This window comes from Hyalella azteca, unplaced genomic scaffold, assembly GCF_000764305.2.
Source record: "Hyalella azteca isolate HAZT.00-mixed unplaced genomic scaffold, Hazt_2.0.2 contig5517, whole genome shotgun sequence".
Taxonomy (NCBI): Eukaryota; Metazoa; Arthropoda; class Malacostraca; order Amphipoda; family Hyalellidae; genus Hyalella; species Hyalella azteca.
Window position 1 is genome coordinate 10470 of NW_025935705.1, and position 16220 is coordinate 26689.

Sequence of the window (16220 nt, forward strand, 5' to 3'; positions counted from 1 at the left end):
CATCTTGCCATTCATCTTGCGACAAGTGTTTTAGCGCCAGATTTGCGGAGAAGCGATACAAGTTCATTAGGTTACGGGACGCTGTAACCTGAACGAATTTTTGGTTATTGTTTCTCTACCTGGACTTTCCTTACGAGGGCACCCAAGGGTTACTGTCTTTGCGCAGAGATAGTAATCTACGGATTCGCTAGAAACGGTACTTTCTTACGAGGAAGCGAATGCGAGAAAGACCCAATTCGAGATGGTCGACCCTAGATAGAAAAAAATGAGACAAACGTCGAGGATATAAATCGGTATAGACGAGAAGGTTCTCGACAAAATAACTAGGATAGGAAGTTTTCAAATTTTTGAATGACGTCCGTAGCGGCTCAGTCACTATTGCCCGAGGGTCGGACGTTGACCTAGATTATTACTGCGCCGGGAGATTACCGAGGATTAATAAGCAGTGAAATGAGAGAAAAGGGAAGAAATATTGGAATAAATATATCGCACTCTTACGGGGATTAGGAAGTTAGGCCTGACCCACTAAATTAATAGGCCATGCTAAGAGGACTGAAATATAGCGCACAGGAGTTAAGTTTTCGAAATGGGGAGTTAGCCGGAAGCCGAATGATCGCGAGCATTGGCAGGGCGCGTTTCAGATAGCGTACGTTAGCGCCGTCTGAGACCAAATGTTAAGTACCTATGGCCGAAAGGAAATTAAAACGCTGCTGTCTAAAAGCTGCAGCACATCCACCATGCAATGATCTAAAACTGTGTTCGCGAGCGATAGAGTGTCGGTACTGACCGGAGGCTTTGTTTTGGAAAGTATTTGGAGGGGAAAGATTACACGCAAGGATAGACGGTAAACAAACGCTAATAGTGCATTCAGACCCGAATGCGAACTGCCTACGAGGCAGTAAAAATCCTGGGGGTGTTCTGGAGACAAGTATCGATCGCGTTCACGCGCAACGGCAATGAGACAGTTAAAGACAGTTAGGACATTGTGTCGTGAAAACAGGAGAAATATCGAAAAATGGGAGAAAATTATAGCGTTATAAGGAATTAATACCTAGGAGACACGCACGCGGTGGCAGAGCCGGAGAGTAAGTACGGTGGCAGAGCATGGTAGAAAACCGCAGCTAGAATTCTAAGCAGTAATCGCAGCCATAGGCGGGACAATAGGAAGAGTAGGACGGAGCAACCCTAGGCGGCGAGCGCAGCGATATATGTTACGGCTGCAAATACAGCTGTAGGAGAGAAGAAAATCTCGCAGAAAACGATAGGTGGCGTGCACAAAAAAATAGAAAACGAGAGAGAGTGCGATTATAGGGGGGGCTGACTCAAGATCCCAACTGTATTAGGGATCAAGTAGGAACGTATTCAAAGGGTGTTAAAAGGTTTTACGTAAGATAAATTAAGTTTAATCATTGTTAAAATGTACCGTGCCTTACCAAGAGATGTATTGCAGAACCGGGCCACTCCTGTGAGAAGAAAGGCCAGAAATAGAGCAGCTCTGTGTACAAGAGAGGACGGGTCCCACGCTCATAGAGGAATTGTAAGGTACGGAGTCACGTGGTCGAAAAAACGTCTCACTGGGTCATGGTAAGATAACCTAAGCTGTGAATTACCATATATGTATATTTTCTCTTGTATTTAGGTGTAAATTGTGACAATATCAAGTGTAAACTGTAATCGTATATTAATACTTTTTCGATCCGATTGTAATGTGTCAGCGACGAAAAAAAATTTTTTTGGTATATTCTATGAAGTAGGGATAAGATTCTTATTAAGGATGTAAGTTCAAAAAATGTTTATTTGGTATGCCTGCCATGGCCCAGGATGGGACTCGTTCATACATTCACAGTGATTGAGTTAAAGTCAAAGTCAGTTCAGAAAACGTGACCCGTATCGGGTCCCGAAGTCTCATTCAGTGTTTAGACTAATTTCCCGTAAAAATCTCGCGGTCAAAAATTCAAGAGTCCTATCCCTGTGGGTGGCAAAGAATTTAAGGTGAAGATGTACTTAACCCTCATTTTCCACATGATCAGACGGGGGCGCGCGGTCAAGGGCAGCAAAACATGCAAAATGGCGGGTGGCAAATGTATTTAAATGTGAAGGTAGGCTAACCACCAGAAATATCCACATGTACAATCAACGCGGACGAGCTGACGAAGGGGAAAGAAAAAAAAAAAAATTCGCTCCTGAACCCGGCTGCACTCCAATTAGAAAACGTCCACCGGGGCACTGTCACCGCGGCCACTACCACCCCGCCGCAGGAGCTTCGTCCCCTCCTTCCCCCCCCAACCCCAGATGGGGGGGGGGCATACAAGGACCCCAATCCTAGAATAGATGCGATTCCGTTCCGTGGAGGACCGACCTTCGTAAAGTCACACCCAGGACTGCGTGTGAGGGCGGTCGTCTAACATTGAAAATTCAACGCCTCCGATGGATATATAAATATAAGTTTTTATTCTAATAAGTTTTCGAGGTACAGAAAAATTTTTTATGTGTTAGGATGTTTAAAGCGAATTTTGGGTTGCGTAGTAGAATTCATTTCTGTTCTCACGATCATAAGCGAGCTAGCAAAAATAGACTCCTGTAGCGAAACGGGGTGTGAGATTTTTTTTTGGGTGTGTAATTGTGTATATTCTATGGGGTTTGTTATTTTTTTTGTGTTGGGTAGAATTTTGTGTCCGTAGGAAATCAAGCTGTGTAACGAGGTACGCAAATAACTTGACGTTAGTAAATAAATTGTTACTTTGTTGTATGGAATTCGGGGACGCAAGATATCTCATTAAATTTCAAAACGTTCAGAAGGGGGGGTTAGCAACTTTAGGGCCAGCTGTGATTTATATGCTAGTAGGATAAATTGCATTTGTGTTTCTCTTCATTAGTATTGCATACAAAAATATAGAACGCTTTATTTCATGTGTCAAATTAGAGTCGTGCCACATTATCTTTTTTTTCGCAAGGGGAAAATTTCTCAATTTTTCTTTTTTTTTTTTACTCAAGTATAGTGAATGACACTTTGGGGAAACGAAGAGATCCGAGTGTTTAACTAAGAAAATTAAGTGAGTAGAAATCAATTTGTTGTCATGGCCATAGAAGTAGGCATATTTTGGCGAGATGGAGCTCGTTCCTATTTTCGTGTAATTATTTTGCTGATACATTTTTTTTCGGGTGTTTTTGCATACTAATACTGTATCGTTAGGATGTCAATTTGGTTGATAAAATAAGTCCGTTTCTAAGGTGACGTTTTAACTATGCGGAAATATATCTTACCCACGGCGTGAAATTTAGGACACTTGATACTATGCCAGAATTTGGTTGAGAAGAACTTGGTTCTTTCTCAGGCATTATAGTGTTGGCGACAAAATAATTATTCACGAGGTCTGCATAGCATTTATTGACCGTATAGTCAGTAGCAGTAAGCCAGAGGTCAACGCCGAGAAATAATGAAGAAGTCGTTCTCCTAGATTATCGAAGGCGTGAGAGATTTTCCGGATTTGATAATGTGACATGTTTCGTAGGATGTGGATGTGTATTTTCCTTTGTATTTTTTTATATTATTTTGGGTCGCTTTGGTTGAGGGGTAGAATTCGGGTACTTGAGTTTGATTATCACTGTCTACATTCTACGAGGTTATTCTAGGATCCTATCTCTGCTTATAATGTGATGTAGGATGGATAAGGTATTCAAGGGGATCAATGAAGAGGAAGTTGATCAGAACGCAGGTCGAGGGAAATTGCAGGTGATGAAAACGAGGGGATGTGAAGCATCGAATATATATATACCTAGATAATTGGAAGATGTATTAGGAGGTGCATAATTTTTTTTGGGGGGAATAGAGGATAGACAAAAAAAAATCATCACGCTAGGCTTAAATGCTTTTTTTTTTAAGCGGGAAATGGAGGATATGATTAGTAATATAATTAGGATAGAAATTATTCAGTATATTTGATTAGTATAGAAATTCATAGTATCTCAAAATTGGGAATATATGTAGAACCGTTGAAGATTTACAGATCTCGGGTGATGTACATCTGTGAAAATTTGAGAAAATAACATTGCAGTTTTAGCCATTTTATTTGTTCACGCTGTGTCAGGTCCTTGTTACCGTAGACGGGTGACTTAGCAATGAAATAACTTTGTAGATAGGTCGACTTTGTATCTTGTAACCAGTACTGGGTCGGAAGTTTCTCCGGTGTCAAATCTGTCAAAGCTTCACAAGATCAGGGCCCGAGCCTTGGACTAGAGTGGGATTTTGTTTATTGCTGCAGTATAGAACTATTCCGTGTAAAATTCGTGTCTCGCTACGCCGACTGTCCCATTTGTATTAGACTAGACTTTTCCTATAATATAGTAACTATAGAATTTATCTCCATGGTTTTGTCATTGTTCCTTTGCTAACTAGTTCGCTGTTTTGACAAAAGAGAACCGTATTATCATCGTGCCAGTATAGCCACTCTGACCAAAGTACCTGACCGAATTCTAATTTGTATCAGATGATAGAAAATCGATGAATTAACGTAATAAATTTACGACGAAAAATGGTATTTCAGATTTAAATTCGTGGCAAGTAGAAATTATTAACGATCTCGAAAAGAGGTAAATAATAGTGAGAATTAGGAAGTCTTAGACTTTATAACAAACCCACAAACCAATTTTATTCAGTTTCTTTTGATGTAATGGTTGATGTTGTTCTCTCGGTCCACGTCGGAATGGCTCACATTGGTCGCCATAAACTTGTTGATATTGTGACTAAGCAGGTGTGGCATCCGAATGCTGAGATGATAGCTCGTGATGTTTGTTCATCGTGTTTCCAATGTCAGACAGTGAAGATTGCTCATCAGACAGTGTCTCCTCCAGTGCTCAAAGTGGAGACAACACGGCCCTTTGATTTAATATCTGTTGACCTGATTAACTTTCCACGATCAAGTAAAGGTCATGTGGCAGTAATGATGGTGGTTGACCAGTTTTCAAAGTGGCTTGTTGCTGTTCCGTTACGAGATAAAAAGGGCGCCACAGTTGCTGATGCACTCAAACATCGTGTCATCCCAGTGTTGCCTCGCGTTCCATCTAGATTGCTTTCAGATAATGGCCCAGAATTTCGTTGTTCGGATTTTGAGGAGGTTCTTGAGAAATTCAATGTGTGCCATGTATATGCAACGCCGTATTCACCATCCTCGAACGGAGGGGTGGAACGCCTGAATTGCACAATGGCTGAATTTTTGAGAGGTTCCTTGGTTGATGGCTCTGATTGGGATTTGCACTTGAGTCAAGCAGTGGTGGTGTACAATAGTACCATGCATCGTGAGCTTGGAATGTCGCCATCGGAATACCTGTTGACTCGAGCTCATGATATGGTTAGTCAGCCTCTTTTACCGGCGTTGGTGAAGGATACTTGGCAGGAAGGGCATCCTCAGTTTGCTCCGTTCCCTGTAGGACAACTTGTTTTGTGCAAGATAGTTCGTTCTGGAAATTCTACCATAGACAAGTTCAAGCCCAGGTTTGATGGTCCTTTCAAGATCACGGAAGTCCGAGGCAATGGTGTCACTTATGTTATCGAGCGAGACTTAGGCGATGGTAGATTGCTAAGGAAACCCGTACATCATAGGCAGTTGAAGCGCTTTGTAGAGCCTCCTGCTTATTTAGCTAATCATCCTCGATTTGATCAGTTGGTTAGAGGTAATGTGTGTCCACGTGATGATCAGGATGATATCAGTGATTCGGATGATGTTTGTTTGGGTGGTTTCCATGGTTTTTGTCCTTCTGGTTCTGACTCCAGTGCTGACTTGTCTTCACACGGTGTGGTTTCTGATCAAGGTGATAAGTGTGCTCAGGTTGGTGGGTTGAAATCAGGTAGTAGTGTGGCGAAGCAAAAGTATTTTCGGCGTAGAAAGAGGCGTAGACAGTCATTGCCTGTAGTGCGTTTTCCACGGTGTGAAAAGTTGGATCGGTTTCCATGCACTCAGTTGCTACAAGAGGAAGAACAGTTGGAAGTACTACAGCCTGTCTTGCAAGCTGATAAGTCAGCTCGTAGTAGTTCAACTCACGCTCATGTATCTGGTACTCCCGTGGCTCCTGTATCATCTACTCGCATCGACAATCATGCTCTTGGTGATGATTTACATGCTTTTGCTGAGTTTGACTGTTCTCCAGTTACTGCTGCAGATACGTCACATGTCTTGTTTGATCAAATCGGAAATGAAGTTAATGGAATTTTGAATGATCTTTCCAGCATGGCAGATCTGTGTCTTAATCTCTTTGATGAGAGTGTTACGACTGCTGATGCAGTAAGGCGCGAGTCTTTTCGGTTTTCTGGTTTTGATGTTGATGGGTTGCAGGGTAGTCTCAGCTGGTTCAGCGGTCTTCAGCGTTCTCGCAGTGTTGATTCGATTTTTGAAGGTTTTCAGCCGCGCGTCACGCATACGGTGAATCGTCTTGCTGACTTGAGGCGCATTATAGAGAGCGCCCGTTTGTCAATTGTTGAAAATAGACGCAATAGTCTTACGCGATTCAGAGAGCTAGCCAGCGGCACCAACGCCTCAAGAAATCAATCTGGTGCTTCACTGGGTCGAAGTGTAGCTGGGTTTCGTGGTCGAGAATCGTAACTGTGACTGTCGTTGTTATTGGTTCGAGATGGTTTATGTTGTATTGTTATTGTGTTAATTGGATGTCAGTTTTAATGTAACCCGCAATAAAATATTTTAAGTCAAAAATAGCTGTTGGGTTGGTTCAACTAGTTTTCCGCAAGATAAAAGCCAATACTATATTGGTCTTACCGGACCTTTGGAGCTCGAATGTTAGGAGTGCCCCTAACAATAGCACTAGGACTCAAAAAGAAACTTGAGGAATGAGGATGAATAAAAAAAATCTCTGCTTTGACACCAACATGCAATAATAATTTACACCATGCTTCAGCCTAATGAGCCTATTAGGATGATCAGTTCTAAAATATTAGCTAAATAGGTACCGTAAAATGGGGTAACTTAGACCACTTTTTTTCTTATAAATGATGCCATTTTCTTACTAGCTAAATTAAACTTGAATTGAAACATGCAAAATACAGGTCTATACTCTAGCTTCACTCACCATAAATTGCTGGCTCCTGCCTCTCATAGTCTTTATGTAATTTCAAAAAAAGTGATGGTCTTTGTTACCCCAGCTCTTGGGGTAACTTAGACCGGGTGGTAAAATCAATTATATTTTTTGGTAAAATAACTCCAAATAACTCCAGGTTTTGGTGCATTGTAGTAGAACTCTTCTAGTTACATATGCAAATGACAAACTTGAGGAAAGTGTCATAGTTTGCAAATGGGGGGCGCCGCCCCATAATGAGGGAAATGTGACTACCTAATGGCAGCCCTGATGGGGTAATATTGACTGGCTTGGAAATTAAGTTAAAATTACCATATATAAGACTCTGTAGAGTCTGAAACATAAAGAAAAAACATAAATAGGCTGTCAAACATAAAATATGTTATATATGGTAATTTTATATTAACTTCCAAGCCGGTCTATGTTACCCCGTCAGGGCTGACATTAGGTGGTCTAAGTTACCCCATTTGGGGGCGGCGCCCCCCATTTGCAAACTATGACACTTTCCTAAAATTTGTCATTTGCATATGTAACTAGAAGAGTTCTACTACAATGCATCAAAACCTGGAGTTATTTAACCAAAAAATAAAAAAATTGGAGGGGGTACTCTGACAGGCTTTAAATAATAGCTTTTTTTCGTGGGTCACATTTTTAATTTTTTAACCTATTAGATATGCAAACTTTTTAAATCTTTCTATTGTGTTATGTAGCCTCAGTATTAGGCCTTTAATGCCCATTGACAAAATTGTTCTATGTCAAATAGTTTTTGAGTTGTGGGGGTTTTTGTAAAAAAAACGAAAAGTGGTCTAAGTTACCCCGCCGGTCTAAGTTACCCCATTTTACGGTATAAAGTAAAATTTAATTAGGTACCCGTACCTACAGGCTACAGATTTTTAGATCCAAATCATGATGTTAATCATCCAATATGATATGCATAGTGGCAAAGCAGTGAGTTTTTTAGATTCTTCCTCAAGTTCATTTTTGAGTCCTATAAGTAGACCAGCAAAGTATCCTGGATACCACTCATACCAGCATTATCATGCATAAAAAAGTGGTTTAAATCTTGAGTAAATGAGGAAATTAAAAATGAACTGATTCTAAAAAAACTCTGGTTTGTCACTATGATGATATGTATTGTACACTGTACTGTACTGTGTACACAACTACACATGTTCATAGATATAGCTACTAGCTATTAACCCTGCTACCTTGGCCTTCAGCAGTGTTGACTGCTGAATTCCGCACACTGACCACTGACCAGTGACCACTGTCCACAGCAGTCCACTGTCAGTCACACACACACAATCACACAGCTGCACAGCATAATGAGTAACTAGTAAGTGACATACTTGCGAGCATGCAAGGTAGCTAGTACTCCGGTCAGTCCGGTGACCGGTGTCAGTGATGGTGACCATAGTGGCAATTTGGCAAACCACAGCTTTATTAGAATCAGTTCATTTTTAATTTCCTTATTTACCCAAGATTTAAATCAATTCCTTATGTATGATACTGCTGGTATCCAGGATACTTTACTGGTCTACTTATAGGACTCACAAATGAACTTGAGAGAGAATCTAAAAAACTCTCTGCTTTGCCACTATCATCACTATGATGGTGACTTTACTTGCTTAGGTATGCTGAGTGAGGTTATGCCTATCAGCCTATGGAGTAGGCAAGTAGGCTATGAGTGAGAGTGACTCACTCAGACTCAGTCACTAGTCACTTGTCAGTATACATGATTTAGGTAGTACTGTAGTAGTGTACTCAGCCTCTCAGGAGTCAGGCAGTCAGGCTTAGCACAAGAATGACAAGATTGCACTTTTCATACTATTTGCTATAATCTCACTGATCCAAAGTGAATGTGATGTTTTTCAATAATTGAGAATATTCAGGTCCAATTCAAAGATAAATTAGCAATTTGATACGAGGTCATTTGTCAATTTGTCATAATCAACCGCCCTCGCGGGTCGCGGCCCTCGCCCTGGTTAGAACTGCAACCTAAAAATTCACACGCAGTAACACCGTACTTGATGAGTTCGTAGGGACGACACTACACTACGAGGATTTTTTTTCGAATTCAGGTATGAACAAATCGCACCTTCCAGGCTGATCACAACTTGATTTTGTCGAAAACTTGTACCATTTTATCACTTTTGTTCCAATTTGGGTTTCTGACACTCTCAACAGCCGGTGATTATTGTGTAAAAGAAGAGTCAAGAGACTACGAGGAATGTGATGAACGACCTTGGTAGTAGAGAATTTGTGAATGAGCTTAGAAATTCTTTTGAATGAGTTTCAAAATTTAGCATTATGCAAGTCCTTATAGTGCCAAAGTAGGGAATTAATTCGAGTCTAGGTAAATTAATCAATATTGTTGATAACTCTTATTGTTTTCTTAATGTAAAACGATCTAGTAACGTAACACCGAATCGACACTTCTCCGAACTCACCCGGGAATTCAAACGTGAAACGCAACTCAACTAGTCGCAAGTCCCTCAGTTTTCAACGAATCGGCAAGTAATTTACAGCATAACTAATCATTAGCAATGCGCCGAGATAGTAATTATTGACGATTTTTACGTCGTTTTGTTTTCGATTAAAAAAACGCTACTTATGTCCAACTAAACCACGTTTAAGTCCCAAAATTCTCAACGGATCTGCATGGAATTCAGAATAGAGCTAATTATTACCAATGAGCCGCAGTAGTGACTATTACAGATTTTCAAGTTATTTAACTATTTATTTAAACAAAACATTGCAGAAATTAAGTTAGTTTAGATTAGGTTAGGGTTTTCTTATTGTTACATCAAAATAATCTATCCTATCCCTACTCCAAATACCATACTCATCGAAAAAAAATAGAACACCATCCGATGAATTAGAAAGGACAGTGTTTGCTATTCCTGATTTAATAACACGTAATTGATACCGCTTAGATGCTCCGAGAACGTCAACTTTATTATTTTTTTCCTATAACAACAGTATTTACTACAAAACAGAAAATTCCATCTGAAATCACCATACACCGATACACGTATGGAATGTCGATTAATATTGACTACAGCCATTTTAAATTTCTATTTGATTATTCTTGGCGTAAAAATTAAAGATTTTATTTATGTGTAAATGCATGTCAATATACGTAGTGGTGGAGAAGAACTCTTACCAAAATAATGTGCAGTTCAGTTCAATTTGAAGTCTTTGCTACGCAATCCTTTACTTCCTATTCGTTAAAATGAATTTCGGAACTGGCACATTGGTAAAGGTTCATCATAGCATTTTTTCTTGATTAATACAATTTTTATTTTCAATTGGAAACATTTAAACCTCATTTATAGTTTTTAGCCGGATATTTTTAAGAAATAGGCCCAAACATTACCACACGTGCTTTAATAGGATGAATATTTTTTGGGGGTATGCAATATATTCTAGTTTCTTTCATTTTAGACTTAGGATGTTAGCAGATCTTAGAATTGAAGATAACTATGTTTCTAACTATTATTTTTAGGGATGCTTGCCATTTTCATCGGGAGCTGTCTGAGCTTCTAGGGGTAATCCATTTCTTTCGTATTCACATAATTGTGACTATGTGTTCACCTACAAATGGCCAATATAAAACGTCCGAGCAGCTATAGTGCGTGCAGGGCACATCAAGTCTCACTCGATCAAGCAGCCGACGAAAAAGTTTTTGTTCACACGGGGTACCTAAATAAATTATTGAACTAACTGAATTTCTTCAAGAGCCTGCGGCTTGTTTCATTGCGTGCGAAATCTTCCTTGTGATCGCCAGATCAAATCTGCAACCATCAATATTCAGCTAGGCGCGTCATAGCTGATTAAGCAGGTGGGTTTTTGCCGTGGTTGAATTAGTTCAACCACGACCAGTTTTCAACTGGTTTTGTTCAACCGTGGGTTTTTATGACAGCCGGGCCAGGTCGAGACGAGGGCCGGATCTCCGCGGGCCAGTCGCTGTCCAAAACCGACGAGATGTGCAAGCTCAGACGACGTGGGTTGCTCGCCGCAATGGTGCTACTTTGCTCGTGGGTGACCGCTAATTTTTGTCCTATTTTTGTTTGTTCATTTCACCATGTTATTTGCATGATTCTATGTAGTTATTATTTTCTATAAATGCACCGTGTGTGAATTGTGGGAAGAAAAGTTCTCTTATGACATCATAACCTGCGGGTAGAATCTCCTTCACAGCAGAACCGTTAGATTTTACCTTGATCGGGTATCGTGCCCCAACATATTTATTATAGACCTTTTACAAGTTTTTAAGTGCGCAACTCTTCATGTACTAAAGCGAAAAATTTTCATATTCAGATATCATTTGTATTTCTCTAGATATTTTTACAAGGTGAACTCGAGGAAAAAGAGCTTCACGAATAAATTTTTAGGATTCCTTTTCCTGTACAGTTTTAAATAAAATTGTTATTTCACGTGAATTGATTAAGAAAAATTTATCGCGGAGGTCATGAAATATTTGAAACTTCTTAACTATTGACATACTTAATTTAGTCAGCCCTCCAGCTCCACTCTGTCCGTACTGCGCTGTTATAAACCGCAGTTATAGGTTTAAACCGTAAATAAACTTAATAAAAGTACACGATAATTGTAAAAACTGTAGAACAATTTTGACAAATTTACCTAGTCACTTCCTGCTCACAGTGAGAACCTAATTGTCATCTGAAAAGTCTGCCTGCAAGACATATTACATAAATTTGTGCGCCAACAATTTTCGATTCATTTACGGGAATGAGATGATTTTATGATTAGGCGCTCGTAGCATGCGACTTTTTATTGACACGTTGTCGCTGGACAGGAACTGGTGTTCGATTTAATACCCATCTCCTATGTTAACCAATCGCTCTTGCACGTCGTGCACGTTTTCAAGTTGCTTTCTTTTTTACTGAACAAATGCGGTTAAAAATTTATCTGATATTTACAGAGCATTACTGTTTCGAAATGCTTGCGATATACTCGTAGTTTGAAGACATAGTCCGCTTTCCCGCCAGGTAATACATTTCTATCTAGCCAACGCATCATGAAAATGAATTTTGAAACGAAATTGCTTTTCAAATTAACTTCCTGTGAGCTTCACATGCAGGTTTGCGCTACTAGTTTTTGTTTACAGGAGAAATTCCCTTAACCGGATCTCTCGTAAATTGCTTTTACTCTAGTATTCCTAATTCATAATTAGAATAAATATGATGTTACGGCTTAGTGGTTTTGTGGATGTTCTGGGTATTCGCAAAACAAAGGCACACTTTTTCACTCAGTTAAATCATGAATAGCTTTTCGTTGCTCTTACCTCAAATTTCTGAAAATTCATTGAAATATTTATGTTTTTGGAAACGAAATATTGTATGAAACTACAATATTGTTTTCATCGTTATAAACAAATTGTCGACGTGTAGTTTTTCTTAGAATGCGGGGGACACCAAACCTCCAGTGTTAATCCAGCACTGGATTATCAAATTTGAACATGCAGGGCGACCAAGGACTACCGCAATACTATTGACCACCACAGCCAACTTGCGTGATTAACGCTGGAAGCCCTATCGCTGGATTAACACTGGCATTCCTAACGCTGGATTAACACTGGAAGCCCTAATGCTGGATTAACGCTGGAAGCCCTATCGCTGGATTAACACTGGAAGCCCTAATGCTGGATTAACACTGGAAGCCCTATCGCTGGATTAACGCTGGAAGCCCTATCGCTGGATTAACGCTGGAAGCCCTACGGCTGGATTAACGCTGGAAGCCCTACCGCTGGATTAACGCTGGAAGCCCTAACGCTGGATTAACACTGGAAGCCCTACCGCTGGATTAACACTGGAAGCCCTACCGCTGGATTAACACTGGAAGCCCTAGCACTGGATTAACACTGGAAGCCCTACCGCTGGATTAACACTGAAAGCCCTAGCACTGGATTAACACTGAAAGCCCTATCACTGGATTAACACTGGAAGCCCTATCACTGGATTAACACTGAAAGCCCCTATCACTGGATTAACACTGGAAGCCCTAGCACTGGATTAACACTGGAAGCCCTAGCACTGGATTAACTCTGAAAGCCCCTATCACTGGATTAACACTGGAAGCCCTAGCACTGGATTAACACTGGAAGCCCTAGCACTGGATTAAGGAGAGAACAAAAGAAGAAAAATCTCATCGAGTACGAGGCGCGTACGTGTCAGCTACGCCATGTTAGGTTTTTGTGCCCGACTTGCCCCCATGCCGTATCGGGGACACCAAACATGCAAACAATAAATAATCACACTTATCTTCTTATCTTTATCTTCTCCACGCTTCTTTGGAAAAAATGACATGAATATTCACTTAATTTTTATTGCAGTACAATTTATGCAAGTCAATGGCTTCAACGAAACAGAGCCCCGCGCCCTGAAGAAGCTATTTCATCATCAGTATGTTTTGCCCAGCAAGCGGGTCAGTTTTTGTTGAACCTCGTGCGCATTTAAAATAGGTCATACCGCGGGCAGCTTTCCGTAGGTTCTGGTACCATGTTGAGCTCTACTGCTAGAAGATTAACTTATTGTAGCATATATTATTACAAGTGACATTGATCAGGCTAAGTTCTTCAAGGAAAACAGGAAACTAATTGATAGGAGCACCAGTGACCGCTTTCCTCACGACTACAGCTTACATTAGCGCAATGTTTAAAAGAAAAGTTGGAATATTTTCTCAGCATCATGCAGAAGACGGACATGAAAGTTGGCATTTCCTTGCGATAAACCCAAAATGTCTTCTACTGACTTCCTAAAATTGGGTGCTCGACTTGATATTAATAATTCTTTATTGTAAATTTTTCTTAATAAAGGAAATGTTGATGAAAAGAACATTTCTAGGCATGTGAGTTTTGTGTTTTTCTCTTAACGAACATTTAGGATGGCAATTGACGCACAAAAAGCGAAAAAATCTATTACTGGAATGCAAGTATCTCGAATAGCCTGCTTTTCGTATTCATTTTCGATATTTCGATTCTATTGCATTCCTGAAACGTTAATGTCTGATAATATTTTATTGGGATGTATTTAATTATTGACTTGTTGATGTTGATACATGACGTTGGACGCAGTGACTTCCTTGTAACCAGAATAATGGCGGCTGTGAAACGCGCCATCGAAGTCGCAAGAGTATTTCAATTAAGAAATTTTATATCCCATGAAGTCTTCGATGATTTACTGACTTTCCTAAAACTTAAACTCAGTTAATTAATATTTTCCCTCACGAATGCTTCTCAAGCTCTTCCAAATTTGAGGGCTTGTAAATTTTGAGAGCATAAAACCGGGCATTGAAAAGTCAATCTTTTTATAGTTATGTGCAAATAGAACCAACCAATTTTTATCGACATTTGTTTTTCTTTTTGATTAATCAGAGTTTTAATTGAAAAAACTATATTATTTAAAAAATTGGGAGATTTTCTTACGTTTTCTGGCGGTGACATTTTTGATGACGTGCAGGGTAGGAACGCTGGGCTGCATCAGCAGACTTGACTACCGGAACTTCTGGCTCGGTAGGTGCCAACTTTCTTAACTACGCCAAACTCAATTTCAGCAAAGTTTTAGTCGTCATGCATAACTATGCAATTCGGAGGACATTAAATTGGATTTTGACACTTTCAAAAAGTTGTTCTCTATCGAAGCTTTCCCTTCTCTCGACTGTTATTCATACAGGAATTTCTGGCTCGGTAGGTGCCAACTTTATCAACTTCATCAAACTCAATTTCAGCAAACTTTCAGTCGTCATGCATAGCTATACAATTCAAGGGATATTGAATTGGATTTTGATACTTTCAAAAGTTGTTCTCTATGTCGAAGCTTTCCCTTCTCTCGACCGGTATTCATACTGCCGTTTATATTCTTTGTATGCTCTTGTTTATACACATATTCATAGTTTTCTCCATTCCACGGTTTAAATGCTGTTCATGTCACTCTACATAACATATATATCCCACTGTACCAATATAATTTCACTTGAACATTTCTGAAGATCAAATTCAATTTTTTTATCTTTTTATTATTTTATTAATTTATTTATTTTGTAAGCAGGCTAGTACTTTGATACGAGTGATCGACTTAGAAATTCTATAATACAAAATTTGTAGTTTGTTATTATGCATGGATAGCTAGAAGTGGAAATATATATTATATGTGTGTACATATGTCTACGCCCGCCAGGCCGGGTACAATTATTCTTCATAAGATTTCCATTTGATCGACGTGGGTCTCAGCAATCATGTATGCTGGGGCAAAGAACTCCCCCATGTGTTACACAAATTAGAGCGGGCTTTTGAAAAAATAGCTTAAAAGACTATCTTAATGCATTATTAAATCTTTAAAGTCGTCCAGCTAGCACGCTTCAAATGACTAACGCATATGTAGAACCAATTGTTTTTCATATCTTGCGTTCTCTTCCGTACGCACACAGTAGATAAATTCCTTCAAATTTTAAAAGCTGCGAGTAATATAACTCGATCTTGCCTTCGCTCAAGCAATCTCAACTCAAGCTCGTCACGCTTTCTCAAGTCGTAAGTAAGCTGTGGTCGTAAACCGGAAATTTAACTCGAGGCAAAGTAAACTTCTCGAGCCCAAACTTTGAATTGCGTAGCTATCGTTGGTTGGAAGGAAAAAACTGAATTCGAAGAAAATATTTAGAGCTGCACGGGTTTCGGTGAAGTGTGTGGAGTACAAAATTGCGACAATATAGATGCAACTTGTTGGTTTCAGTAGATGGAACCTGTTAATGTATGACAGCTAAAGACTAACGTAGCTGATGCCATTTATAACTAATATAAAATATTGATGTTATGGATGGTCTTTAGTGACGCCTGAGCTACAAAGCCTTGTGCTCTCATCTGCTGAGTTCTGAGGTCTACTATACAGCGGACGTCATTGTAATTTCCCACTCCCAAATCTACAATTTATTAAATTTATTTTTTCGTCGATTATACTTTCCATGATTTCTTATTACGTCCATCAATTTTTCCATAATCTCCCATCATCTCAAACAAAGTAGTTCCATAATTAGCTATTTCTCCTCAGAAAAACGAATCGACAAATTGCTTCATTTATCTATCATTAATTATTTCCATAAATCAACTTTCAACTATTTCC